The sequence below is a fragment of the Vitis vinifera genome, chromosome 8 (assembly GCF_030704535.1).
Source record: "Vitis vinifera cultivar Pinot Noir 40024 chromosome 8, ASM3070453v1".
In the NCBI taxonomy this organism is placed as follows: Eukaryota; Viridiplantae; Streptophyta; class Magnoliopsida; order Vitales; family Vitaceae; genus Vitis; species Vitis vinifera.
This window is the reverse complement of record NC_081812.1, coordinates 14,754,106-14,781,632: the sequence shown is the minus strand read 5'-3', so window position 1 is coordinate 14,781,632 and position 27,527 is coordinate 14,754,106. Positions and strand designations below refer to the sequence as shown.

Sequence of the window (27,527 nt, the reverse complement as noted above, 5' to 3'; positions counted from 1 at the left end):
TATATTTATAACGACACCGGTTCGATCAGTGAATCGTGAACCGATAACTTTTCCAGTTCAATAATGGATTCAGTTCTGAAAACATTGATTCTTCTCATGTGAATAATTTAGCGCTATCAAGGATGCACTGAACCATAAAAGTCAATTGGGCCAGTTATGTACACATGATTATCTTCCTCCCTCCAGGCAGATCCACGGAGGAAGAAACATGCAGAAACAAATACCGGGAAGATGAAACAAGAAGGAAATGAAAGCATTCTGTTTTGCTTTTGGTTTAGTCATACTAGAATATAATCTTCAATGGTGATGAAAGTTACTAATTAGAAACAGAACTATCACCGGTCAATTACATCCCACATCGTGAAATTAAGGTTCCCTTGACAGCTGGTTTTCAAGGGTAAGTTCTACCTAATGTGCAAAACCTGAAGAATGGCGTAGGCTATAGTGATACAAAGGTCGTTTGCATCCCTTTCTGGTTAGGGTATCCTTCTATAAGGTCTTTTTCACCCTATTGATCACCAAATAAGGAAAAAAAATCAGACATTAAAATAAGGAAAAGATGTAAAGACCAAGAGTATATGAAGTGAACAATTTTTTTTTTTTTTTTTTTTTTTTAATGAAATCAAAGAAAAACCAAAAGAAGATAAATCTAATTGTAAGTCGAGTTTAGAAAGAGAATAACAACTACAATAACTGAACGCAAGTACCTTCTTTGAAACAAATCCAGAATTTTGAATCTTCTAAGTCATTGTCACCAAGTCCCTACAGTGCAGCTTCAAATTCTTTTTTGTGTCTTTTTTGCCCATATTTATGTTAAGCACACCCACTGTCATTATTACAAAAATTCTTGTCAACCATCTAGGGGATTCTACAATGAGACAGAGACCCAAAAGCACAATTGTCATGACCCAAATTCCGGGCGACCTAAAATTTGGCCCGTGACCCTAGGTCAAAGGTTTGACCCTAAGGGTTCCTCTTATTCCACGCTGGCAATCAACCAAAACACTCTGAATTTTTTTTTTTTTTTTTTTTTACACATACATCCCACTAGAATTCTCATAAACTACAATATCCCAAAACTACTCAAAACAACAAGGTTTAATAAATATTCATTATAGTCCAAAAATAAAAGTTCACAATTAAACAACTTAATCAACATAAGGCTTCATAACAAATCCATAAGTTATAATTACTAAAACAAATCCCAAAATCAGCGTGGTATCAGAGCCAAGGTTGCAATAATACCTTAGGGTCAATGTTTGTGGGTGTTGTGTGTATTGTAATGTTATGTAATGTTATGATTTTCTGTATGAGTTAGTTAATGAGTGTGTTATTAAATAAATTAGTTAATTGTTGATTCTTGATGTTTGAAAAGCCTTGTGATGGTTCTTGTTGATGATAATAAGAAACATGATGATGTAAATTATGTTGAATTATGTATTGTGATTGTAGAAAAGTGAAAGTTTTGATAGTTGTTGAAGTTGTTAAATAGGTACATGTGAATTTATTTTTCTCACCTTGGTAATGCGGTTGAATTAGGGATTGTTAAATTTGAAATGGCGGGAAGGACCAGAAGAGGAGGATCTGAGAGAAATGAGGAGTTGGAGTCGGTAAGAGAAGAACTACTCCAAGAAGTAAGAAGGGAGTTGAGAGAGACTGTTCAGTCGATGAGAGGTCAGGACTCTAGGAGATTAGGAGGTACCCAGGGCCATGAGGATTCAGACCACTCACATAGGAGGAACCGCACTGAGAGGCCAGTAATGAGCCAAATGGAAGCGATGAAGAGATTCATGGTGATGCAACCTCCATCTTTTAATGGAGAGCCCAGTGCAGAAGCAGCTGAGCATTAGTTGAGGAGGATGAGAAGAATTCTAGTGGGGTTGGACATACCTGAGGAAAAGAGGGTAAGTCTGGCAGCATACATGCTTGTGGATAAAACTGATTTCTGGTGGGAATCGATGAAAAGAGTGTATGACACTGAGGTTATAACCTGTGATGAATTTGAGGGGATCTTTCTAGGCAAGTATTTTGGAGAGGTGGCTAAGCACGCCAAGAGGATGGAGTTTGAGCACCTCATCCAGGGAACCATGTCGGTGCTGGAGTATGAGTCACGCTTTTCGGAGTTGTCTAGATTCGCTTTGGGGATGATCGGGGAAGAAGGAAAAAAAGCTAGAAGGTTCCAGCAGGGGTTGAGGCCTGCTATTAGGAATAGATTAGTCTCATTGGCAATAAAGGACTATTCTAAGTTGGTTAAGAGGGCTTTGTTGGTGGAGCAGGACATTGACGAAACCAACCAAATTCGAAAGCAAAATGGGGACAGAAAAGGGAAACAAAGAATGGAGGAAAGTTCCCAAGGGCCACAGTAGAGGTAGAGGACTCAGCAGTCTGAGAAACATCCCTCGTTCTATGCAGGAAGTGGGCAGAGTGCTCAGAGGGTGGCTGCTAATAGAGTATGTTATGGTTGTGGAACAGGAGACCACTTATGAAGGGCTTGCCCATTGCGGGGCACACAGCAGGCTCGACATTAGTCTTAGGGAAGTTCTCAGCGGCAGTCAGTAATGTCTTTCCAGCCCCCTCAGTTTCAGTTGCCTTACTACCAGATACCACAATTACCCCCAGCAGCGCAGAAAACCAGGATAACTACCACGAGTAGTCAGACCCGTTCTTCTCAGGGATCGAATGCTAGAGGTAGGGGAAGGCAGACAGCTGGGAGAGTTTTTGTCTTGACCCCAATAGAGCCAGAGGAGAACGCCCTATTGGTGGAAGGTATGATTTTGGTATATAGTACTTGGGTGCGTGTTTTGTTTGATACTGGTGCAACTCATTCTTTCATTTCTGCATCTTATGCTAATGCATTGGGGTTGAAAACGGAAATGGTAGAGAATTTGTTACTTATCAAATCCCCTATGGGTACAAATTCTAGAGTTGATAGAATATGCAAGGGGTGCGTTATTACCTTGGCGAATAAAGCACTTAATGTGGATTTGAGGATTTTAGATATGACTGGGTATGATGTTATCTTGGAAATGGATTGGTTGATAGTGTATAAAGCGCTTATCGATTGTCATCGCTGTAGGATAATATTTTGTCTACTAGATGGTTTTGAGGTTTGCTTTGTTGGAGGGAAATGTGTTAGTTTACCTTTTTCGCAGTCTGATCCGTGCTATCAGTATGTGTTGAGGAAAGGATTAATAAATTTCCTAGCTTGCCTTCGTGGTAAGAAAAAAGCCCAGAAGGGCATTACAGAAATTCCAGTAGTGAGAAAGTTTCAGGATGTATTCCTAGATGAGTTACCAGGTTTAGCACCTCATAGAGAATTTGATTTCTCTATTGAAGTATACCCAGGAACTGATCCTATTTCAATATCCCCTTATAGGATGGCCCCTCTTGAGTTGAAAGAATTAAAAACTCAGTTGGATGAATTGTTGGGTAAGGGTTTTATTCGTCCGAGTACGTCGCCATGGGGAGCCCCAGTGTTGTTTGTGAAAAATAAGGATGTCACACTAAGGTTGTCTATTGACTATAGGAAGTTGAATAGAGTTACTATGAAGAACAAGTATCCTCTTCCAAGAATAAATGACTTGTTTGATCAGTTGAAGGGTGCAAAGTATTTTAGTAAGATTGACTTAAGAACTAGGTATCATCAATTGAGAGTTAGGGAAGAAAATGTTCCTAAAACCGCTTTTAGAACGAGATATGGGCATTATGAATTTCTAGTCATGCCTTTTGGGTTAACTAATGTCCCCGCTGCTTTCATGGATTTAATGAACATAGTATTTTGTGCTTACTTGGATCAGTTTGTGATTGTCTTTGTGGATGACATTTTGATTGGAGAAGCATAAACATCATTTGGTGACCACTCTTAAAACTTTAAGAAGGCATCAGTTGTATGGGCAGTTGGACAAAAGTGAGTTTTGGCTTACTGAAGTGAATTTCTTAGGCCATGTGGTTTCTGAGGCAGGAATAGCAATAGACCATTCCAAGGTGGAAGCTGTACAGGAGTGGCAAAGGCCTACTAATGTATTTGAGATTAGAAGTTTCTTGGGGTTGGCTGGATATTATAGGAAGTTTGTGGGAGACTTCTCTAGGATTGCAGCACCAATGACTCGGTTAACTAGAAAAGGGGTGAAGTTTGAATGGAATGAGGAGTGTGAGAATGCTTTCCAAGAGTTGAAGCAGAAATTGACCACTGTTCTAGTGTTAACTACTCTTATTAGTAGAGAGTTGTTTACGATTTATTGTGATGCTTCTACAGTGGGGCTAGGGTGTGTGCTAATGTAGCAAGGCAAGACTGTAGCTTATGCCTCAAGACAATTAAAGCAGCGTGAGCGGAATTATCCAGCACATGATTTGGAGCTTGCAGCAGTGATGTTTGCCCTAAAGACTTGGAGACACTATTTGTATGGAGAGAATTTTGAGATGTACTTTGATCACAAGAGTTTAAAATACATTTTCACTCAAAAGAATCTGAACTCTAGGTAGAGGGGATGGATGGAGACATTGGAAGATTATGATTTTGCCCTTCATTACCATCCTGGGAAGGCGAATGTTGTAGCAGATGCCTTGAGTAGGAAGAGCTATGGCCAGTTGTCTAGCTTGGGGTTGAGAGAGTTTGAGATGTATGCAGTTATTGAGGATTTTGAGTTATGTCTTAGTTGGGAAGGACATGGTCCATGCTTGTACAGTATATCGGCTAAACCAATGGTTATCCAAAGAATAGTGGAAGCCCAAGTTCATGATGAGTTTTTAGAAAATGTTAAAGCCCAATTGGTAGCAAGTGAGGTAGATGAAAATTGGTCTATGTATGAAGATGGGAGTGTGAGGTTTAAAGGGAGATTGTGTGTGCCAAAAGATGTGGAGTTGAGAAATGAACTTCTAGTAGATGCTCATAGGGCAAAGTATACCATCTATCCTAGGAATACCAAGATGTATCAAGACTTAAAGAGACAGTTTTGGTGGCGTGGGATGAAAAGAGATATTGCTCAGTTTGTAGCCAACTGTCATATTTTTCAGCAAGTGAAGGCTGAACACTAGAGGCCCGCAGGGTTGTTGCAACCTTTACCTATACCTGAGTGGAAGTGGGATCATATCACTATGGACTTTGTGATAGGGTTGCCAAGAACTAGTAGCAAGAAAAATGGAGTTTGGGTGATTGTGGACTATCTTACTAAGTCAGCTCATTTTCTAGCCATGAAAACTACTGATCCCATGAACTCTTTAGCTAAGTTGTATATACAGGAGGTTGTGAGATTGCATGGGATACCTTTATCTATAGTGTCTGACAGGGACCCTAAGTTTACTTCTCAGTTTTGGTAGAGTTTGCAAAGGGCTTTGGGCACCTAATTGAAGTTTAGCACCGCCTTTCACCCTCAGACAGATGGTCAATCAAAAAGAGTGATCCACATCTTAGAAGACATGTTAAGGGGTTGTGTTTTGGATTTTGGAGGAAATTGGGCAAATTACTTACCTTTGGCAAAGTTTGCTTATAACAATAGTTACCAATCTAGTATTGGCATGACACCTTATGAAGCACTCTATGGGAGACCTTGTAGATCATCCTTGTGTTGGATAGAGGTGGGTGAGAGATGTTTGTTAGGACCTAAGATTGTTCAAGAGACTACAGAAAAGATACACATCATCAAGGAAAAGCTTAAAACTATCCAAGATAGACAGAAAAGCTATGCAGACCAAAGGAGAAAGCCCTTGGAGTTTGAGGAAGGGGATTGGGTGTTTGTAAAAGTGTCCCCTCGAAGAGGCATATTTCGATTTGGGAAAAATGGGAAGTTAGCCCCTAGATTTGTGGGACCATTTCAAATTGAGAAGAGAGTTGGGTCAGTGGCATACAAGTTAATTTTGCCTCAACAATTGTCCCTTGTGCATGATGTTTTCCATGTATCGATGCTAAGGAAGTGTACTCCAGATCCAACTTGGGTAGTGGACTTGCAAGATGTCCAAATTAGTGAAGATACTTCTTATGTGGAGGAACCTTTACGAATTCTGGAGGTTGGAGAACATAGGTTCAGAAACAAGGTGATTCCTGCAGTCAAAGTATGGTGGCAACACCATGGGATAGAAGAAGCCACTTGGGAACCTGAGGAAGAAATGAGACGACACTATCCGCAACTTTTCTACGATTTTTAAGGTAATCTCGTTTAAATTTCGGGACGAAATTTCTTTTAGGGGGTAGAATGTAATGACCGGGTATTTTATGACACGTTAGCATTTTTATTTTGAAAAGTCTTATTTTGAGTGATGGTTGAAAAGTCAAAAAGAAAAGTGTCTGAAGAACACGTGTTAGTTTTGGATTGGTGAAATTCGGTTTATTATGTTGGTCAATTAGGCGAGTTGAAAATTTTATGTCATGTCAGCCTTAGGGTAGAAATTTCTTAGAATTTTAGTAATTGAGAATTTTCGGAAAAGAAAAACGAAAATGAAAATGAAAAATTAATTAATTAAAATTAATTAGAATTAATAAAAAAAATGAAATGAAATTGGAAATGAAAAATAACCAAATGAAAATAAAGAGAAAAAAACAAAAATGAAAAGGAATTAATTTGGGCTTTGATGAAATGGGGTTTTAAAAAAAAATAGGAATTAGTTATTGGGTTTTTGAACTTTGGGCTGGGTTTGAGTGGACTGGTGGCAAGTGGATTAACACAAAGAAATGAAATGGGCTTTGTAAAAAGAAAGGAAAACATGGGAATTAGTTATTGGGTTTTTGAACTTTGGGCTGGGCTTAAGTGGACGGGTGGTAAGTGGATTAAAACAAGAAAAAGAAATGGGTTTTGTAAAAAGAAATGGAAACAGTAGCAAAACGGGTAAGAAAAGGAGGCGGCGGCACTGTGGGAAATTTCATCTCGTCGGAACTTTGACCGGCCGTTTGGGTGGCCAAACGACCTCCGTTTCGGCTCAGATTTTGAGGGGGTGCTCTACTCGACGAGAGGAACAATCCTACGATGGCCAATCGTGTTTTTAACGATTGAATTCTTAAATCTGTGGTAGGGGAACCTAACCCTAAAACTTAAATTTAATGTGTTTTTCCTTTGAAAAAAATTGTAAATCTTGTCATTATGAGTTAAGTAGGAAATATGGGTGTTGTATGAATTTTTCTGGATTATTTGGAATTTGTTCGGAATTTTTGTAATTGCGGGAAATTGCTTTTGGTTGATAATTAATTGTTTTGAATTATTAAAAATTATTAGAAAGGTTGAAAAATTCTGAAATTAGAGTTTAATTTCAAATATAGTGATTTGTGAATTTTTGGGCATTGGTTAGAATATTTTCGGAATTTTTATGGTGGAAAGTTAGTTAATTTTGAATATTAAAAATTATTAGAAGGGTTGAAAAATTCCGAAATTAGGGTGTAATTTAAAAAATAGTGATTTGTGAATTTTTGGGCATTAGTTAGAATATTTTCGGAATTTTTATGGTAGAACGTTAATTAATTTCGAATATTAGAAATTATTAGAATGGTTGAAAATTTCCATAAGTGTGGTATAATTTCAAATTTATTGATATGCAAATTTTGAATATTTATTTGGGATATTTTCAGAAATTTTAATGTGGAAAATTATTTTATTGGATTATTGGGGAATGTTGAGATTGTTGAAATTATTGAAGAACTTTGGAATTGTGGCATTCATTTGCATTATGGTTATGTGAAAAAAATTATGAAAACTGTGAAAAGTGTATGAAATGGAAAAAAAATGAAAGCCCGTGTGAGGCGAATTAAGAAGGGAGAGAGATACCTAAGGTGAAAAACCCAAAAGTTACCCTGGGAAGACTCCGAATCCCCGTGTATTTGGGTGCGGACGTGTATCCTTCGGTGAAAGCCCGAGAACAATAGTGCATTGTATGACTATGTGTCACACGTTCATGTACATTCATTTAATAGTTGAATGTTGTGAAATTGTGTATAATATTAGATATTAAACTATGTGGTTTGATTGATACTGTTGAATTGTTCCTATTGTGTTGAAGTGTTCTTTTCGTATTCTTTGGAACTTAGTAATCCCCTTAACCCCTTGGGTGTTAGGCATCCTACTGAGCAATGTGGAAATGCTCACCACTTCATTTTTATATCTTTTTAGATGCAGATATCACTCCTGATGATCCACAAGTGGGGCAGGGAGGACTTCAGGATGCTCTTGGAGCGGCCTAGTGGAGCGTGGCATTTTCTCTTATTGTGTTTTTTTGGATTTTGGGATTTGTTTTAGTAATTATGACTTATGAATTTGTTATGAAGCCTTATTTTGATTAAGTTATTTAATTGTGAACTTTTATTTTTGGACTATAATGAATATTTATTTAACCTTGTTGTTTTGAGTAGTTTTGTGATATTGTAGTTTATGAGAATTTTAGTGGGATGTATGTGTAAAAAAAAAAAAAAAAATGCCACGCTCCACTAGGCCGTTCCAGGAGCATCCTGAAGTCCTCCCTACCCCACCTGTGGATCCTCAGGAGTGATATCTGCATCTAAAAAGGTGTAAAAAGGAAGGGGTGAAGTCCTCCCTACCCCACCTATGGATCTTCAGGAGTAATATCTGCATCTAAAAATGTGTAAAAAGGAAGGGGTGAGCATTTCCACATTGCTCAGTAGGATGCCTAACACCCAAGGGGTTAAGGGGATTACTAAGTTCCAAAGAATATGAAAAGAACACTTCAACACAATAGGAACAATTCAACAGTATCAATCAAACCACATAGTTTAATATATAATATTATACACAATTTCACAACATTCAACAATTAAATGAATGTACATGAACGTGTGACACATAGTCATACAATGCACTATTGTTCTCGGGCTTTCATCGAATGATACACGTCCGCACCCAAATACACTCCTCATTCAGAGTCTTCCCGGGGTAACTTTTGGGTCTTTCACCCTAGGGATCTCTCTCCCTTCTTAATTCGCCTCACACGGGCTTTCATTTTTCATCACTATTTCATTTTTTTCCATTTCATACACTTTTCACAATTTTCATAATTTTTTTCACATAACCATAATGCAAATGAATGCCATAATTCCAAAGTTCCTCAATAATTTCAACAATCTCAACATTCCCTAATAATCCAATAAAATAATTTTCCACATTAAAATTTCTGAAAATATCCCAAATAAATATTCAAAAATTTGCATATCAATAAACTTGAAATTATACCACACTTACGGAATTTTTCAATCATTCTAATAATTTCTAATATTCGAAATTAACTAACTTTCCACCATAAAAATTCCGAAAATATTCTAACTAATGCCCAAAAATTCACAAATCACTATTTTTTAAATTAAACCCTAATTTCGGAATTTTTCAACCCTTCTAATAATTTTTAATATTCGAAATTAACTAACTTTCCACCATAAAAATTTCGAAAATATTCTAACCAATGCCCAAAAATTCACAAATCACTATATTTGAAATTAAACTCTAATTTCGGAATTTTTCAACCCTTCTAATAATTTTTAATAATTCAAAACAATTAATTATCAACCAAAAGCAATTTCCCGTAATTACAAAAATTTCAAACAAATTCCAAATAATCCAGAAAAATTCATACAACACTCATATTTCCTACTTAACTCATAATGACAAGATTTACAATTTTTTTAGGGTTAGGTTCCCCTACCACAGATCTAAGAATTCAACCATTAAAAACATGATTGGCCACCGTAGGATTGTTCCTCTCGTCGAGTAGAGCACCCCCTCAAAATCTGAGCCGAAACGGAGGTCGTTTAGCCACCCAAACAGCCAGTCAAAGTTCCGACGAGATGAAATTTCCCACAGTGCCGCCGCCTCCTTTTCTCACCATTCTGCTACTGTTTCCCTTTCTTTTTACAAAGCCCATTCATTTTCCTTGTTTTAATCCACTTACCACAAGTCCACTCAAGCCCAGCCCAAAGTTCAAAAACCCAATAACTAATTCCCATGTTTTCCTTTCTTTTTACAAAACTCATTTCATTTCCTTGTTTTAATCCACTTACCACCAGTCCATTCAAGCTCAATCCAAAGTTTAAAAACCCAATAACTAATTCACATTTTTCTTTTAATTTCATTCGAGCCCAAATTAATTCCTTTTCATTTTTGTTTTTTTTTTCTCTTTATTTTCATTTGGTTATTTTTCATTTCATTTTTTTTATTAATTTTAATTAATTAACTTTTCATTTTTCATTTTCGTTTTTCTTTTTCGAAAATTCTCAATTACTAAAATCCTAAGAAATTTCTATCCTAAGGCTGACATGACATAAAATTTTCAACTCGCCTAATTGACCAACACAATAAACCGAATTTCACCAATCCAAAACTAACACGTGTTCCTTCAGACACTTTTCTTTTTTACTTTTCAACCATCACTCAAAATAAAACTTTTCAAAATAGAAATGCTAACATAGCATAAAATACCCAGTCATTACAACAATAGCACATGAGACTAGTCCTGCAATCACAATGCAAGTGGGCTCCTTGTCATAGCTTCAATCAGTGTACTATCTTCTAATTTAGATTTTTCCTTTTTTGGGTTGATGCCTCTGCCTTAAGTCTCTAATAAATATGATAATACCCGATAGGTTGAGCATAGAAATATCACCTATTAGTGCTACAACCCTCCATGTTTGTACTGGCCCATTATGAAACCCTATATAATCGAATTGGAATTGAGCAACCATAATGATATTGTTGTACTTGGTCAAATTGTTGACAACATGTCCATTAACCATCTTTCATTTCGAGATATTCATACACTAAAAAAAATAGTTTTATTATTAATTTGGACCATTAAATAAAGTTACAAAGAAATAGGAACACGAAGAGTTACAGGCTTAGATGACCTCAAGACATTGTGCAAGCTGAAGAAGCCACCTCACACCCAGCCTTAATGACCTCCAAGCCAACACGAAGTTGGCTACGTGCTTACAAGCACCTAAACTACTAAAGTGGAAGAACAAAGCCAAATATGGCTACGTGCTCACAAGCACCTAACTAAACCACTAAAAGCGAAAGAATAAAGTCAAATTTGGCTATGTGCTTACAAGCACTTAAACCACTAAAGTGGAAGAACAAAGTCGAATACGACCACGTGCTTATAAGCAGCTAACTAAATCGCTAAAAGTAGAAGAACAAACCCGAATCCAGCTATGTGCTTGCAAATCACCTAACTAAATCACTAAAAATGAACTAAACAAAGTCGAATTCATCCATGTGATTATAAGCACCTAAACCACTCAAATAGAAAAACAAAGTTAAATATGGCTATATGATAACAAGCACCTAACTAAACCATTAAAATCAGAAGAACAAAACCAAATTCAGTTATGTGCTTACAAGCACCTAAATCACTAAAAATGAAATAATAAAGTCGAATCCAACTATGTGCTTACAAGCACCTAAACCGCTAAGAGAGAAAGAACAAAGTCAAATTCGACTATGTGCTAACAAACACCTAAATCGTTAAAAACGGAAGAACAAAGCCAAATTCAACTACAAAAAACAAGCACCAAAACTGCTAAAAGCCGAAGAACAAAGCCTAATTCGGTTACATGCTTACAAGCACTTAAACCACTAAAGTGGAAAAACAAAGCTAAATATGACTACATGCTTACAAACACCTAACTAAATCGCTAAAAACAAAAGAACAAAATCGAATGTGACTACGTGCTTACAAGCACCTAAACCGCTAAAAGTGGAAGAACAAAGTTGATCGACTATGTGTTGACAAGCACCTAAATTGCTAAAAGTAGAAGAACAAAGACGAATCTGACTACATGATTACAAGTACCTAAACCACTAAAAGCAAAAGAACAAAGACGAATCCGACTATATGTTGTACAAGCACCTAAATCGTTAAAAATGGAATAACAAAGTTGAATTTGGCTATGTGCTTATAAGCACCTAAACCGCTAAATCTAAATAACAAAGTCAAATTTGGCTATGTGCTTACAAGCGCCTAAATTGCTAAAAGCGAAAAAATAAAGTCAAATTCGGCTACGCACTTACAAGCACCTAAACTGCTAAAGTGGAATAACAAAGTCGAAGCTGACTGCATGCTTACAAACACTTAACTAAACCGCTAAAAGCAAAAAATGAAGTTGATGACTATGTGCTTACAAGCACTTAACTAAACCGCTAAAAATGAAAGAATGAAGCCGACAACTACGTGCTTACAAACACCTAACTAAACCATTAAAAGTGGAAGAACAAAGTCAAAGATGGCTACGTGCTTACAAGCACTTAACTAAACCGTTGAAAATGAAGGAACGAAACCGAACAACATGAGCCCTGGTCTCATCGATTAAAAGCAAAACCAAAATAGTGTAAAAGAATTAACCAAATGTCTCTTAGATCGAGACACAAAATACATCAACCCGATATCCTAATGCTACTAAGTTTGACCCCTTGGATGGCTTAAAGTTTTCTATAAAGTATCGATGACTCAAAGCCACTTATAAAATTATTGGTTGGTTAAAATTCATGCTTTGGCTTTGAAAAACCCTTACAAATCAAGCAAAACACCCTCACAAATCACAACTCAGGCAAAACTATGTAGTAGCATAATATGCAAAAACCCTAACACAATGCTGATAAAAGAAGGAAACATTCAATGAAAGATGAAGAAACCTAACATGGTATAATAAAGTAGAGGTATTCTGACACCAATGACTAGGTTGAAATGGCACCGATAGCGAACCTGCAACAATGTTGATGGTGAAAATAACATCAACAGTGTCCCCAAGTGCAATCTTGAGAAGAAGCCCAATCCAAAAACAAAAGACTAAAGTCAAAATGGCAAAAATACCATTTAAATAAGAGAAAAATGGGCGCAATGATCGAGGCATTTTGAAAAGACTTGTTGTCTATCAACCACCATAATCATGCATCACCTATCGAACATGTGCCACTTTAGCTCCAAAACAAAATTTTGAAAACTTTTCCAACAAGTAAGTTAATAGTAAATTATCTCCAACCGTCCATCTAGTTTCTAAATGGATCTAGTTGAGGGAATTTGGGGGTGTTGTAGGACCTGCATCCATCCAATCTTTCGTTTCTCGTCCAAGTATCAAACAAACAAAGGGTTATCTGGGCAACATCCATATTCATTGTGCAAAAAGTAATAAATATTCTGAATTGTTACAACAAAAGAAATCATGAACATAAATGTCTGACTTTAAGCCCAAAAGTTGTTATTCGCATGGTCAATTACTAGCATTTAAAGTATTAAAGAGATACGTGAAATGTTGCAACTCTGTCAGAATAAAGGGTCATCAAACATCAAATTCATGTATGAAATAAGTTCCCTAAAAAGTTATTGTTCGTCTTTTCTAGACATTAACTTAACATTCGGAGGGAAGTGCCCGAAAAAACCATCCGGACACACGTTGTTGCAGGAAAGCTCGTCGTTCGCTCAGAAAAAGCTAGTCGAAAAAGATATTGTTGGTCGTGCGCCAACAAGCATGTCTGACTATTTTCATGTGAATACATCTTTGCTTTTTTTTAGCATTTGCCCTAAACTATTGTACTTTTTGTAATCAACAAAGTGTTGACATAAGTTATCTGATCTTCGTTTTTAGAAAGACTTAGTCGTTCAAGCAAGTCTACAACCAGAGGGTCTCGATCTTCCATTTTCACTCGTGTCCGGCTTTGCAATTCCTATTTGGCACATTCCTCAAATGACTTAGGCTCATCTGTAGGGGAAGTACTTTGGTCTGCTTCCATTGTTACTCGATAGCACTGTCAGGAAGCTAATTAGTTCCCGTATAGGTGCACTTTGCTTTTCTCCATTAAGTAACTGATCATCTGATGGTAAGTGGACAAAATAGCTTTCATTTTGTGCAACTACGCCCGACCCAGTATGGCATTATAAGTTATCTGATCTTCGCTTTCAGAAAGACTTAGTCGTTCAAGCGAGTCTACAACCAAAGGGTCTCGATCTTCCATTTTCTCTTGTGTCCGACTTTGCAATTCCTATTTGGCACATTCCTCAAATGACTTAGGCTCGTCTACAGGGAAGGTACTTTGGTCTGATTCCATTATTACTTGATGGCACTACCAGAAAGCTAATTAGTTCCCGTGTAGGTAAAGTGTCTTTCTCCATTAAGTAACTGATCGTCTGAAGGTAAGTGGACAAAATAGCTTTCATTTTGTGCAACTATGCCCGACCCAGTATGGCATTGTAGGGCATCAAATCTACTACCACGGAGAATCTTACATAGAGAGTGACTGGTTCGGCTTTAATAAAAAGTATGACATCTCTTAGGAACATTGTAGTAGTTTCATTAAATTCAAATAGCACACAACTTGGACTTTCTAAAACAGTTGGTGAATGTCCCATTCGTTTATAGGCTAACATCTGTAACAGGTCAGCGGAGCTCTATGGATTAACCAAAATCCTTTGTACATTAAAGCCACTAAGTCTAAGTGTTAGCACTGGCGCATCCTCATGAGGCACTATGACTTGATTAGGGTTAATCGGTAAGAAGGTGACTAGTCTATCAATTGGTCGAGCGCTTTCTAAAGTGAAACAACATTAGACCATGTTTACATGTTCTCTCACGGTGGTTGTCCTAATCATTATCCTCATTTGATACCTTGAATAGTATTTATTATTTGTCGGTCCCCTGTGTATATAATTTATCGCTACCACGTTGTGTTATAGGATAAGTGAGAGTTCAATCCGACAACTGTTTGAACATACCGTTTCAAGTTTCTAGTCTTTACTAGCTTTTCTACCATGTAGTACAATTGTTGGCACTCTTCCATGATATGCCCATGTTCCTTATGGTAAAAGCATTATCATCTCTAATCCTTTCTAGCTTAATCTATCTCGATAGGTTCCGGTCATTTGAATTCAGGTAGTTCTTGGATAAGTGGCATAATACATTCATATGAGACAGTAAAAAATACGAACCAAGGTTGTTGTCGTCTTTACTGCCTTTATTGGGAATATTTTCAGTTACCATGTCTAGACCGGTTGTCTGACAACTTGGAATTTTTTTTTTTTTTTTTTTAACGTCTAGGTTGTGACAAGGATCTGCCGAGAGGTTGCTTGTACATCATCTTGTCATGTACTTGGCTACCCTCCGGAATAAATCATCCATGGTAGCCAACAGCTTTTTGGTAAAATACTTGAAGAAATGAATGCCTAGACTTGTACTCTTTTCAAAAATTTATAGTAGAAAGCACGAATTCTTGTTGTACGACTCTACTTATAAACACCACTTGTTTGAACCAATTCATAAAATCTCTCATTGACTTGTTTTCCAACATCTTGATGTTCAACAAGGTGCTTATATTCTGTTTTTGTTGGGCAGAGCTTTAGGTAATGCGCCACAAATGCCTCTAATATGTCTCTGAATAAGTTTGCCAAATTTTTAGAGGAGTTGGTGAAACCACAACAAAGTCAAACCATGAAGACTGACAGAAAAAACCTTGCATAGTGGCAAATCATTACCTATATCCAGCATCATCATTTGCTGGAAGTGCATCAAATGGTCAAAAAAATCGCTTGACCCATCATACATGGTAAACTTTAGTACCACGAATTCTTTGGGCAACTCGTAATGATAATATAAAAGTCAAACGATGGACGACATGTCATCCAATCGTCTACTTATCGTGCCTAGGGGAAATGGGGCTTTTAATAAAACTTCTTGTGGTTGATGTTCGGGATTTATGCATTGCGGAAAACGTCTTAGTGAAGCTTCTTCTTGAGGATGCCTAAATCGGGTTTTCAAGGCATCTAACACTCATGGTCCCTATTTTGAGCCCCTCTTGCGCTTCACCGAACTAGTGGTTTCATTCGCCCAATTTTTCTAAACTACACACCATTTTGGAACTCCTTGGCTTTGGTAAGGTTGGTGAACTACTAGCAAATAACTCATCGTCAGCTTGTAGTGATGATTCTCTATCAAGCGGAGGAGTTTTCGCTGTCTAGCTTCGAGTTGGCCTCGAGATCATTTGACTATGTGTGTGGTGGCTTCCTCTGGCTCGCATGATGTCCCTAGACCATTTGTGCCCATAACTCTTCTTTTTCCTATTTCAGCTGCTCACTCATATTCTACCTGTCTTCTCCCCATTTTGGCTTGCTATGCACGGAATTAATCGCCCATATCTATCAAATGAGGATGCATTTCTAGGAAGTAAGTTAGTTATCTACTCTTAAGGTTTTTAGCTTAATTCCCACATATGACACCAATTGTTGGTGCATGGACAACAATCTTCCTTTCTCGCTACCTTCCTCTTAGCAGACAATGAGTGTACCTACCTACAACAAGGTGTGTCTAAATGATTTTGCTTAACACACATTTTCGAATCCTAAGTCAGTTTTTGGAAGAAACAAATAATAGTTTTTCTAAGGAATTGTTTTTCATATTTGAATTTGATGTCTGATGGCCTTTTATTCTAATAGAGTTGTAACATTTTATGTGTCTCTTTAATACTTTATGTCAATAATTGGCCTTTGCAAATAACGACTTTTATGCTTAAAGTTACGCATTTATGTTCATGATTTCTATTGTCATAACGGTTCAGTATATTTATCATTCCTGAAATGAATGTGGTCATTACCTAGATGACACTTGGTTCGTTCAATACCTGGACAGGAGAGGGGTTGCCAAACGAACTCAGGATCCCATCAAGTGTGTGTTACCTATGACCAAATCAAGGGTCAAATGGAAAAAAGATATAATATTAAAAAAAAAAACATATGCTTTAAAATAAGGTACAACATAATGGATCTAGACGAATGCAACAATCACTAATTGTTCCATCATGTCCAAAATTCATACCTGGCCTCCTTTTGTTTTAAAAGTTACAGAATGAGGATTTCCCATACTAACACAAGTCACATTCCAAGATACACCATCTACATTTAGTTCTGATTTAACAACGGATTGATCTTTGTTTGTAGGTAATTTTGTAGGTACATCCAACGCTTTAAGTATGGGTTTGCCCATGTCAACTTTAACTTGAAATTGCAATAAGCAACCACACCACAAGGTTATAATAAGTCCCTAATACCATAAAAATAGATCATTATTAATTTTACATGGAAACCTTTGTGTAAAACATGATTGTACAAAAGGTTTGATGTGCAAAAACAACAGCAAAAGCATCATAAAAGAAAGCACATGAAGTAAATAAGACCTAAGAGAAAACCCTCAACAAGCATTAATTGGTAAGTAAAACAGCATGGCAGATAATAGTGACCTTATGAAACTTGTAAGTAAATTCATGAATGATTATCACTTGTCCTGGAAAACTATAATTTTAAATTCACACTTATTTTGATGTATAACAATGTAACATTTGAATTATAGGTAAGTTAAGAATTACCTTCCCATCATCTTGGATTTCAGGAAAAATTAGACCAGCACTGTCACGACCCAAATTCTGGGCGACCCAAAATTTGGGTCGTGACAGTGTGGTATCAGAGCCAAGGTTGCAATAATACTTTGGGGTCAATGTTTGTGGGTGTTGTGTGTATTGTAATGTTATGATTTTCTGTATGTGTTAGTTAATGAGTTTATTATCAAATAAATTAGTTAATTGTTGATTCTTGATGTTTGAAAAGCCTTGTGATGGTTCTTGTAGATGATAATAAGAACATGATGATGTTAATTATGTTGAGTTATGTATTGTGATTGTAGGAAAGTGAAAGTTTTGATAGTTGTTGAGGTTGTTAAATGGGTACATGTGAATTTATTTTGCTCACCTTGGTAATGTGGTTGAATTAGGGATTGTTAAATTTGAAATGGCAGGAAGGACCAGAAGAGAAAGATCTGAGAGAAATGAGGAGTTGGAGTCGGTAAGAGAAGAACTAAGAGAAGAACTACTCCAAGAAGTAAGAAGGGAGTTGAGAGAGACTGTTCAATCGATGAGAGGTCAGGACTCTAGAAGATCAAGAGGTACCCAGGGCCATGAGGATTTAGGCCACTCACATAGGAGGAGCCGCACTAAAAGGTCAACAATGAGCCAAATGGAAGCAATGAAGAGGTTCATGGTGATACAGCCTCCATCTTTTAATGGAGAGCTCAGTGCTGAAGCAGCTGAGCATTGGTTGAGGAGGATGAGAAGAATTCTGGTGGGACTGGACATACCTGAGGAAAGAAGTGTAGGTCTGGCAGCATATATGCTTGTTGATAAAGCTGATTTCTGGTGGGAATCAATGAAAAGGGTGTATGACACTGAAGTTATGACCTGGGAGGAATTTGAGAGAATCTTCCTAGGCAAGTATTTTGGGGAGGTGGCTAAGCATGCCAAGAGGATGAAGTTTGAGCACCTCATCCAAGGAACCATGTCAGTGCTGGAGTATGAGTCACGTTTCTCAGAGTTGTCTCGTTTTGCTTTGGGGATGATCAGTGAGGAAGGAGAAAAGGCTAGGAGGTTCCAGCAGGGGTTGAGGCCTGCTATTAGGAACAGATTAGTCCCACTGGCAATAAGGGATTATTCTGAATTGGTTAAGAGGGCTTTGTTGGTGGAGTAGGATATTGAGGAGACCAACCAAATTCGGGAGCAAAGGGGGAATAGAAAAGGGAAACAAATAATGGGGGAAAGTTCTCAAGGGAGATCTTAGGGCCCGTAGCAGAGACAGAGGACTCAGTAGTCTGAGAGGCATTCCTCATTCTATGCAGGAGGTGAGCAGAGTGCTCAGAGGGTGGCTGCTAATAGAGTATGTTATGGTTGTGGAGCGGGAGACCACTTATGGAGGGCTTGCCCATTGAGGGGTGTACAATAGGCTCGACCTCGGTCTCAGGAAAGTTCTCAGCAACAGCCAATAGTGTCTTTCCAGCCCCCTCAGTTTCAATTGCCTTACTACCAGATGCCACAATTACCCCCAGCAGCGCAGGGAACCAGGACAGCTACTATGAGTAATCAGACCCGTTCTTCTCAATGGTCGAATGTTAGAGGTAGGGGAAGGCAGGCAGCAGGAAGAGTTTTTGCCTTGACCCCAACAGAGCCAGAGGAGAACCCTCTTTTGGTGGAAGGTATGATTTTGGTATATAGTACTTGGGTGCGTGTTTTTTTTGATACTGGTGCAACTGATTCTTTCATTTCTGCATCTTGTGCTAATGCATTGGAGTTGAAAACAGAAATGGTAGAAAATTTGTTACTTATTGAGTCCCCTATGGGTACGAATTCTAGAGTTGATAGAATATGCAAGGGGTGTGTTATTACCTTGGCAGATAGAGCACTAAATGTGGATTTGAGGATTTTGGATATGACTGGGTATGATGTTATCTTGGGAATGGATTGGTTGACAGTGTATAGAGCGGTTATTGATTGTCATCGCCATAGGATAATATTTTGTCTACCAGAGGGATTTGAGGTTTGCTTTATTGGAGAGAAGTGTGTTAGTTTGCCTTTTTCGCAGTCCGACCCATGTTATCAGTATGTGTTGAGGAAGAGATCAATAAATTTCCTAGCTTGCCTTCGTGGTAAGGAGAAAGCCCAAAAAGACATTACAGAAATTCCAGTAGTGAGGAAGTTTCAGGATGTATTCCCAGATGAGTTACCAGGTTTACCACCGCATAGAGAGTTTGATTTCTCTATTGAAGTATACCTAGGAACTGATCCTATTTTAGTATCCCCTTATAGGATGGCCCCTCTTGAGTTGAAGGAATTGAAAACTCAGTTACATGAATTGTTGGGTAAGGGTTTTATTCGTCCAAGTACGTCGCCATGGAGAGCCCCAGTGTTGTTTGTGAAGAAGAAAGATGGCACACTAAGGTTATGTATTGACTATAGGAAGTTGAATAGAGTTACTGTGAAGAACAAGTATCGATAGATGACTTGTTTGATCAGTTGAAGGGTGCAAAGTATTTTAGTAAGATTGACTTGAGAACTGGGTATCATCAATTGAGGGTTAGGGAAGAAGATGTTCCTAAAACCGCTTTTAGAACGAGATATGGGCATTATGAGTTCTTAGTCATGCCTTTTGGGTTAACTAATGCCCCCGCTACTTTCATGGATTTAATGAACAGAGTATTTCATGCTTACTTGGATCAGTTTGTGATTGTGTTTGTGGATGACATCTTGATCTACTCCAGGAGTTTGGAGGAGCATAAGCAGCATTTGGTGACCACCCTTAAAACTTTGAGAAGGCATCAATTGTATGGGAAGTTGGACAAAAGTGAGTTTTGGCTTACTGAAGTGAATTTCTTAGGCCATGTGGTTTCTGAGGCAGGAATAATAATAGACCAGTCCAAGGTGGAAGCTGTACAGGAGTGGCAAAGGCCTACTAATGTATTTGAGGTTAGAAGTTTTTTGGGGTTGGTTGGATATTATAGGAGGTTTGTAGAAGACTTCTCTAGAATTGCAGCACCAATGACTCGGTTGACTAGAAAATGGGTGAAGTTTGATTGGAATGAGGAGTATGAGAATGCTTTCCAGGAGTTGAAGCGGAAATTGACCATTGCTCTAGTGTTAACTGCTCCTATTAGTGGAAAGTTGTTTACAATTTATTGTGATGCTTCCACAGTGGGGCTAGGGTGTGTGCTAATGCAACAAGGCAAGGTGGTAGCTTATGCCTCAAGACAGTTAAAGTAGCATGAGCGGAATTATCCAACACATGATTTGGAGCTTGCAGCAGTGGTGTTTGCCCTTAAGACTTGGAGACACTATTTGTATGGAGAGAAGTTTGAGGTGTACTCTGATCACAAGAGTTTGAAATACATTTTCACTCAAAAGGATCTGAACTCTAGGCAAAAGAGATGGATGGAGACATTGGAAGATTACGATTTTGCTCTTCATTATCATCCAGGAAAGGCGAATGTTGTAGTAGATGCCTTGAGTAGGAAGAGTTTTGGCCAATTGTCTAGCTTGGAGTTGAGAGAGTTTGAGATGCATGCAGTTATTGAGGATTTTGAATTATGTCTTGGTTTGGAAGGGCATGGTCCATGCTTGTACAGTATATCAACTAGACCAATGGTTATCCAGAGAATAGTGGAGGCCCAAGTTCATGATGAGTTTTTAGAAAAGGTTAAAGCCCAGTTGGTAGCAGGTGAAATAGATGAAAATTGGTCTATGTATGAAGATGGGAGTGTGAGGTTCAAAGGGAGATTGTGTGTGCCAAAAGATGTGAAGTTGAGAAATGAACTTCTAGCAGATGCTCATAGGGCGAAGTCTACCATCCACCCTGGGAATACCAAGATGTATCAAGACTTAAAGAGACAGTTTTGGTGGAGTGGGATGAAGAGAGATATTGCTCAATTTGTAGCCAACTGTCAGATTTGTCAACAAGTGAAGGCTGAACACTAGAGGCCTGCAGGGTTGTTGCAACCTTTACCTATACCTGAGTGGAAGTGGGATAATATCACTATGGACTTTGTGATAGGGTTGCCAAGAACTAGAAGCAAGAAAAATGGAGTTTGGGTGATTGTGGATCGTCTTTCTAAGTCAGCTCGTTTTCTAGCCATGAAAACTACTGATTCCATGAATATTTTGGCTAAGTTGTATATACAGGAGATTGTGATATTACATGGGATACCTGTATCTATAGTGTCTGACAGGGACCCTAAGTTTACTTCTCAGTTTTGGCAGAGTTTACAAAGGGCTTTGGGCACCCAACTAAATTTTAGCACCGTTTTTCACCCTCAGACAGATGGTCAATCAGAGAGAGTGATCCAGATCTTAGAAGACATGTTAAGGGCTTGTGTTTTGGATTTTGGAGGAAATTGGGCAGATTACTTACCTTTGGCAGAGTTTGCTTATAACAACAGTTACCAATCTAGCATTGGCATGGCATCTTATGAAGCACTCTATGGGAGACCTTGTAGATCGCCCTTGTGTTGGATAGAGATGGGTGAAAGTCGTTTGTTGGGGCCTGAGATTGTCCAATAGACTATAGAGAAGATACAACTCATCAAGGAAAAACTTAAGACTGCCCATGATAGACAGAAAAGTTATGCAGACAAAAGGAAAAGGCCCTAGGAGTTTGAGGAAGGGGATTGGGTGTTTGTAAAAGTGTCCCCTCGAAGAGGCATATTTCGATTTGGGAAGAAGGGGAAGTTAGCCCCTAGGTTTGTGGGCCCATTTCAGATTGATAAGAGGGTTGGCCCAGTGGCATAAAAGTTAATTTTGCCTCAGCAGCTGTCCCTTGTGCATGATGTTTTCCATGTGTCGATGCTAAGGAAGTGTACTCCAGATCCAACTTGGGTAGTGGACTTGCAAGATGTTCAGATTAGTGAAGATACTTCTTATGTGGAGGAACCTTTACGAATTCTAGAAGTTGGAGAGCATAGGTTCAGAAACAAGGTGATTCCTGCAGTCAAAGTGTGGTGGCAACACCATGGGATAGAAGAAGCCACTTGGGAAACCTGAGGAAGAAATGAGACGACACTATCCGCAACTCTTCTACGAATTTTAAGGTAAGCTAGTTTAAATTTCGGGACGAAACCGAGTATTTTATGACACGTTAGCATTTTTAGTTTGAAAAGTCTTATTTTGTATGATGGTTGAAAAGTCAAAAAGAAAAGTGTTTGGAGAACACGTGTCAATTTCAGATTGGTGAATTTCATTTTATTGTGTCGGTCAATTAGACGAGTTGAAATTTTATGCCATGTTAGCCTTAGGGTAGAAAATTTCTTAAGATTTTAGAAATTGAAAACTTCTGGAAACGAAAAACGAAAACGAAAAAAAAAAGAATTAATTAAAAATTAATTAGAATTAATTAAGAAAAAATTAAATTAAATTGATGAATAATAAAATTGAGAAAATTAGTTTTGGATTGGTGTTAATAAATAAATTTGTGTGTTAAAAAAAATGAATTGGAAATCAAATAAAACAAATAGAATAAACAAAAGAAAAGTAAAATAAAAGAAAAGAAATGAAAATATTCAATGGGCTATTAAACTTGGGCCATGTAAAGGTAGTATGGATTGTTAAAATGAAATGAAATGGAATTGGGGCCTTTGGTTTTGGGCTTAAGTGGCTGGTGAAATTTTAGTAAAAAAAAAAGGGGGGGGGGGAGGGGGGAATGAGGAGAATTAGAAACTGGCAGCACGCGGGGAGAGAGAGAAGGGCACTGTGCAGAAATTTGGTCACTCGCTGGATCTTTGACCGGCCGTTTGGACGGCCAAACAACCTTCGCTTCAACCCAAACAGCCGATCAAAGATCCGGCGAGTGACCAAATTTCTGCACAGTGCCCTTCTCTCTCTCTCCCCCGCGTGTTGCCAATTTCTAATTCTCCCCCTTTTCCCCTTTTTTTTTTTTGTTTTACTAAAATTTCACCAGCCACCATTTCATTTCATTTTAACAATCCATACTACCTTTACATGGCCCAAGTTTAATAGCCCATTGAATATTTTCATTTCTTTTCTTTTATTTTACTTTTCTTTTGTTTATTCTATTTGTTTTATTTGATTTCTAATTCATTTTTTTTTTTAACACACAAATTTATTTATCCAAAACTAATTTTCTCAATTTTATTATTCATCAATTTAATTTAATTTTTTCTTAATTAATTCTAATTAATTTTTAATTAATTCTTTTTTTTTTTTCGTTTCCGTTTTTCGTTTCCGGAAGTTTTCAATTTCTAAAATCTTAAGAAATTTTCTACCCCAAGGCTAACATGGCATAAAATTTCAACTCGTCTAATTGACCAACACAATAAAAATGAAATTCACCAATCTGAAATTGACACGTGTTCTCCAAACACTTTTCTTTTTAACTTTTCAACCATCACACAAAATAAGACTTTTCAAACTAAAAATGCTAACGTGTCATAAAATACCCGGTCATTACAAGCACCAGTGTGCACAGTAAAATTGAAATTAGGGAAAAATGAAAAGAAAAAATATTATTGTCACATAGAATTTAAGGAGGTTGTCTAGAGTTTAAAAAAACTAACAAAAACATGTAGTTCTAGGAGTTTTAATCCTCTATATGACCACATTCTCCTAGTTTATTGATATTGGCACATTTCTGGTGCCTGTCTATTCCCCATGAAGTAAAACAATAAAACTTAACAAACATTATCGTTTCTATATTCAAAAACTTCACGTCCATCAAAACAAAATTCCCTTATGTGGAAGATAATTCCAGAATATTCAAATTCCCAGTTCAGTATAGCTAAAAATTCCACACCAGAGTTCGCTTAATACTTCATGCAATCTGGGATTTTATTGATAAAAACGATATTCTTTAGCAGTTATTCCTTGATTTTTATTCTGCGCCCATTCTTGGGTCCTTGGGTAGTCTATAAAGTATAGACTACCCAATCAACTACTAGGCTACAAGAAACTAAACATTAACACAAAAAGAATTCCCATACAACACACACAGGGATACAAAAAGCTGGTTTGAACAATTAAACAACTCAAAAGAAGCCCTAATTGGCAAAAGTATTTTTGGGAAAAAATTTAACTTACAATTCCATCAGCCACAAGAATTAAGAACCCAGGAGGCAACGAGATAAAAAACTTGGACTTCTAAGCAAAATTTTTAGGCATTGACAAATAATAAAAGATGTCATGAGCAGAACATATAAAGATATAACTCAATATCCTGCAGGTGGTTTTCAAACAAGAACTGTTAGCAAAAGCAATTAATAAGGTGGAATTAAATAAAAACAATACCTTTGCTTCCCATGCAAATTTTCGAGCTCTGCAATGAATCAAAGATTTGGCGAACTGCTCTTGGAATGACTCCAGCCTCGGCGGGCAATTGACCGCCTTATAAGAAACAAAATACGATCATTATATTGACTGTAGAAATATGTGATTACTGTTATTGAAAAAGTGAGAATAAATTTCATGGTCATTCTGCCATACCTTAGTTCTCATTCCGCCCTCCAACATACGATCTTGGAATGACTCCAATAGAAAATGTTTGTTTAAGAAAAATATTAAATAAAATCAGAGGTGCCATAACCCCCAATCCAGCTTTTCTGAAATGATATGGGGTTAGGGACATCATTTTCAATTTTCCAAAACCTACATGAACACAAATATGGATCAGAACCACAAAATTACTAGATCTTTCAAGAAAAGGAATTCCCTAGAAACCCTATTTCCTCGTTTGGTTCCGAGAAAATATAGATGGAGGCAAAAAAAAAAACTGAAGCTATGAATTTTGGATTAATCATCGTAGGTGAACGAAGAACAAGTAAACTCGTTTAACTTGCCTTAAAGGACTATCGGTTGATCAGAGTCTCAAATCCTTTAGAAACCAAAACAGTGACAGAAAGCATAAAAACTTTTTAGAATCATCTGTTTTTTTTCCTCTTTTTTCCTTCAATTCTCTCAGCTAATAAACAGAGAGGTACTTGAATTCACCTGAATTCTTGGTGGAGAAGAAGAGTATGATGAAACCCTAGATTGAAAGAAATAGCTTGGAGAAAAGGCAAAGGAGGAGAGCTTTCGATCGGAGTTTTCTTTCTCTTTCTGGACCTCTTTTTTTAGAAATATTACTGAAAATGTGTTTCAATTTTCGAAGTCTCTAACGGCACCTTTTGAAGCAGATACAGAAAATAGCCGTTTGGTTTCCCCTTACGAAAGAGTGGGCCCTTCTTTGAAATTCAAATGAAAGCGCGTTAAGCCTACTCCACAATTTTATTTATTTATTTATTTTTCAATCATCAAAGTATTTATTATATATTAAAACCTATGAAGAAATTGTCTGATTGTGATATAATATATATATATATATATATATATATAAAAAGAAGCACAAAAAAAATATTTAGAAATTTATATTTCCTAAAACTTCCTATTATTTATTTAAAAAGTGAATAAACGATTGTTGATTTTTTTTTTTTTCATAATTTGAGTATCTTTGATTCTGAAAAACATTAAGAAAAATAACTTTTTTATATTTGATTTTATTAGAAAAAAATATAAAAGAAAAATTAAATATAATTAAAATTAATTATAAATTTATGTATTTTTAAATTATTTAATCTTTATATATAATATTTAGAATAATGAAGGTGATTTTGAAATAATATATAAAAATTATTTATTAACTTTAATTTTTTTGTCTTCTTTTTATTTTTATTTTATTATAAAAGTAGGAAAGAAAATTAAATATATCTAAAATTTTTCCTTAGGATCAGTATATTGGGAAATTGCTCCATTCTGGATTATTAGGGTGCATGAAATCCTATCATAAGCTTTTCTAGAACTATTGCAATGGAAAAATATAACTTTCAAAACCAAAAACATATCATTGATTTAGAGATTAGTGTCATACCTAGGATTCGAATGTCCCGAATCAAATCCTGTCATTGTAGAATACTCCAAAGTCGTAGCAAATCTAGTATATATAGGGGATCTTCCACTCGATGACTCCTTAAGTTTAGGTACTAAGATGGTGGAGATCTTAGGGTTGGAGGTTAGGGTTCTCTTTCTAGACTTTAAAGAGAGAATGACAAAACCAAACTAGAAAACCTAATTATTAAAAAAGATATTTATAAGCTTCTTATTGGGTTTAAGTGACTTAGAGTCTACCATGAATTTAGGTCACTTAATCTAGTATAAAAAAGTTGCTAATTGATTAATTAACCTAACAAGGATCCAATTAATCAATTAACCAAGTCTAGAAATATGGCTCACTTACCATTGTGAAACCTTGCGTAAATACCAAAACGTCTATATATGCATAAATGAACTACAAACCCACCCGCCCTTCATAAACTATGTCATTAAGGAGTATGAGCTTGAACGAGGGATTCATAAGACAATTCTGTCTCTCTTAGAATTCAATTTTGAAGCCGACTCAACATCTCACTACAAAGAGTTAACTACACTCTGATACCCTATGTATATTACAATGAAACACCAAGTGCTCGGGTTTGTTACCTACTATCCATTGTATATAATCTCCTTATAAATTGGTCATTTATAGTTTAACAAGATGAAAGTTATCGGTCTTTCAAGACTACCTCCACTATCATTGAGTTATAGATTTTCCTATTATGTAATCAAATGACATATTTTAACTCACTAAGAGCATATGTAAAATTTCATTAAAGGAATTATTATATGCTCATAGATTTTATGATTACACGTCATTAAGATCACTCAAGGGATACACTGTCTCAAAGTCCATAAATATCTAATTCAAAACATGGTTTATAAAAATGTAATAAAGCTGCGATTTTAAAATGCAATTTCAAAATTTGTACTAAAATCACAATTTTAAGATGCAATTTCTAATAAATTCCTTTTTAAGAAAAATTAAAAGACTAGTTACATGGTACAAAGGTGCTAAGAAAACAAGTGATTTTGAACATTTATTTAAAAAATGTCCTATAACGTATATTTTAATAGCCATAAGGGTGGTTTCAACCCAAACTTGTCTCAAGCGCACAGAAAATAAACGTCGAGTCCAAATGCTCATACCATGCACAGATGAAATGTAACCTCAACGGTGGCAATATTTCTTTCAGATCCCGAAAATACTGGCAATTCTAAATTGAGGAAGTTATGAAAATTTGATTGTCCACGGGAAGGTTTCAAATTTCTTTTTCCTAATTCTCAATTTTTGAGATCCAAATAGAACCTTGACTATGATTCTAACTGAGGGATGAACAG

At 36.7% G+C, this 27,527-nt stretch overlaps 1 long non-coding RNA gene across 2 annotated transcripts; it reads right to left on the bottom strand.

The window, feature by feature from the left end:
- Positions 1-244: 244 nt before the first annotated feature.
- On the bottom strand, positions 245-25,402 carry LOC109123060 (uncharacterized). 2 transcript variants are annotated; one of them, XR_009466408.1, is made up of 5 exons: positions 25,269-25,402; positions 24,765-24,926; positions 24,570-24,665; positions 708-826; positions 245-508 (listed from the first exon to the last, which is right to left on the bottom strand). It is a non-coding gene; the product is annotated as an uncharacterized LOC109123060 (long non-coding RNA). The 2 variants fall into 2 exon arrangements; XR_009466409.1 differs by lacking the exons at positions 245-508; positions 708-826 and adding exons at positions 10,181-12,684; positions 12,793-17,005.
- Positions 25,403-27,527: the final 2,125 nt, after the last annotated feature.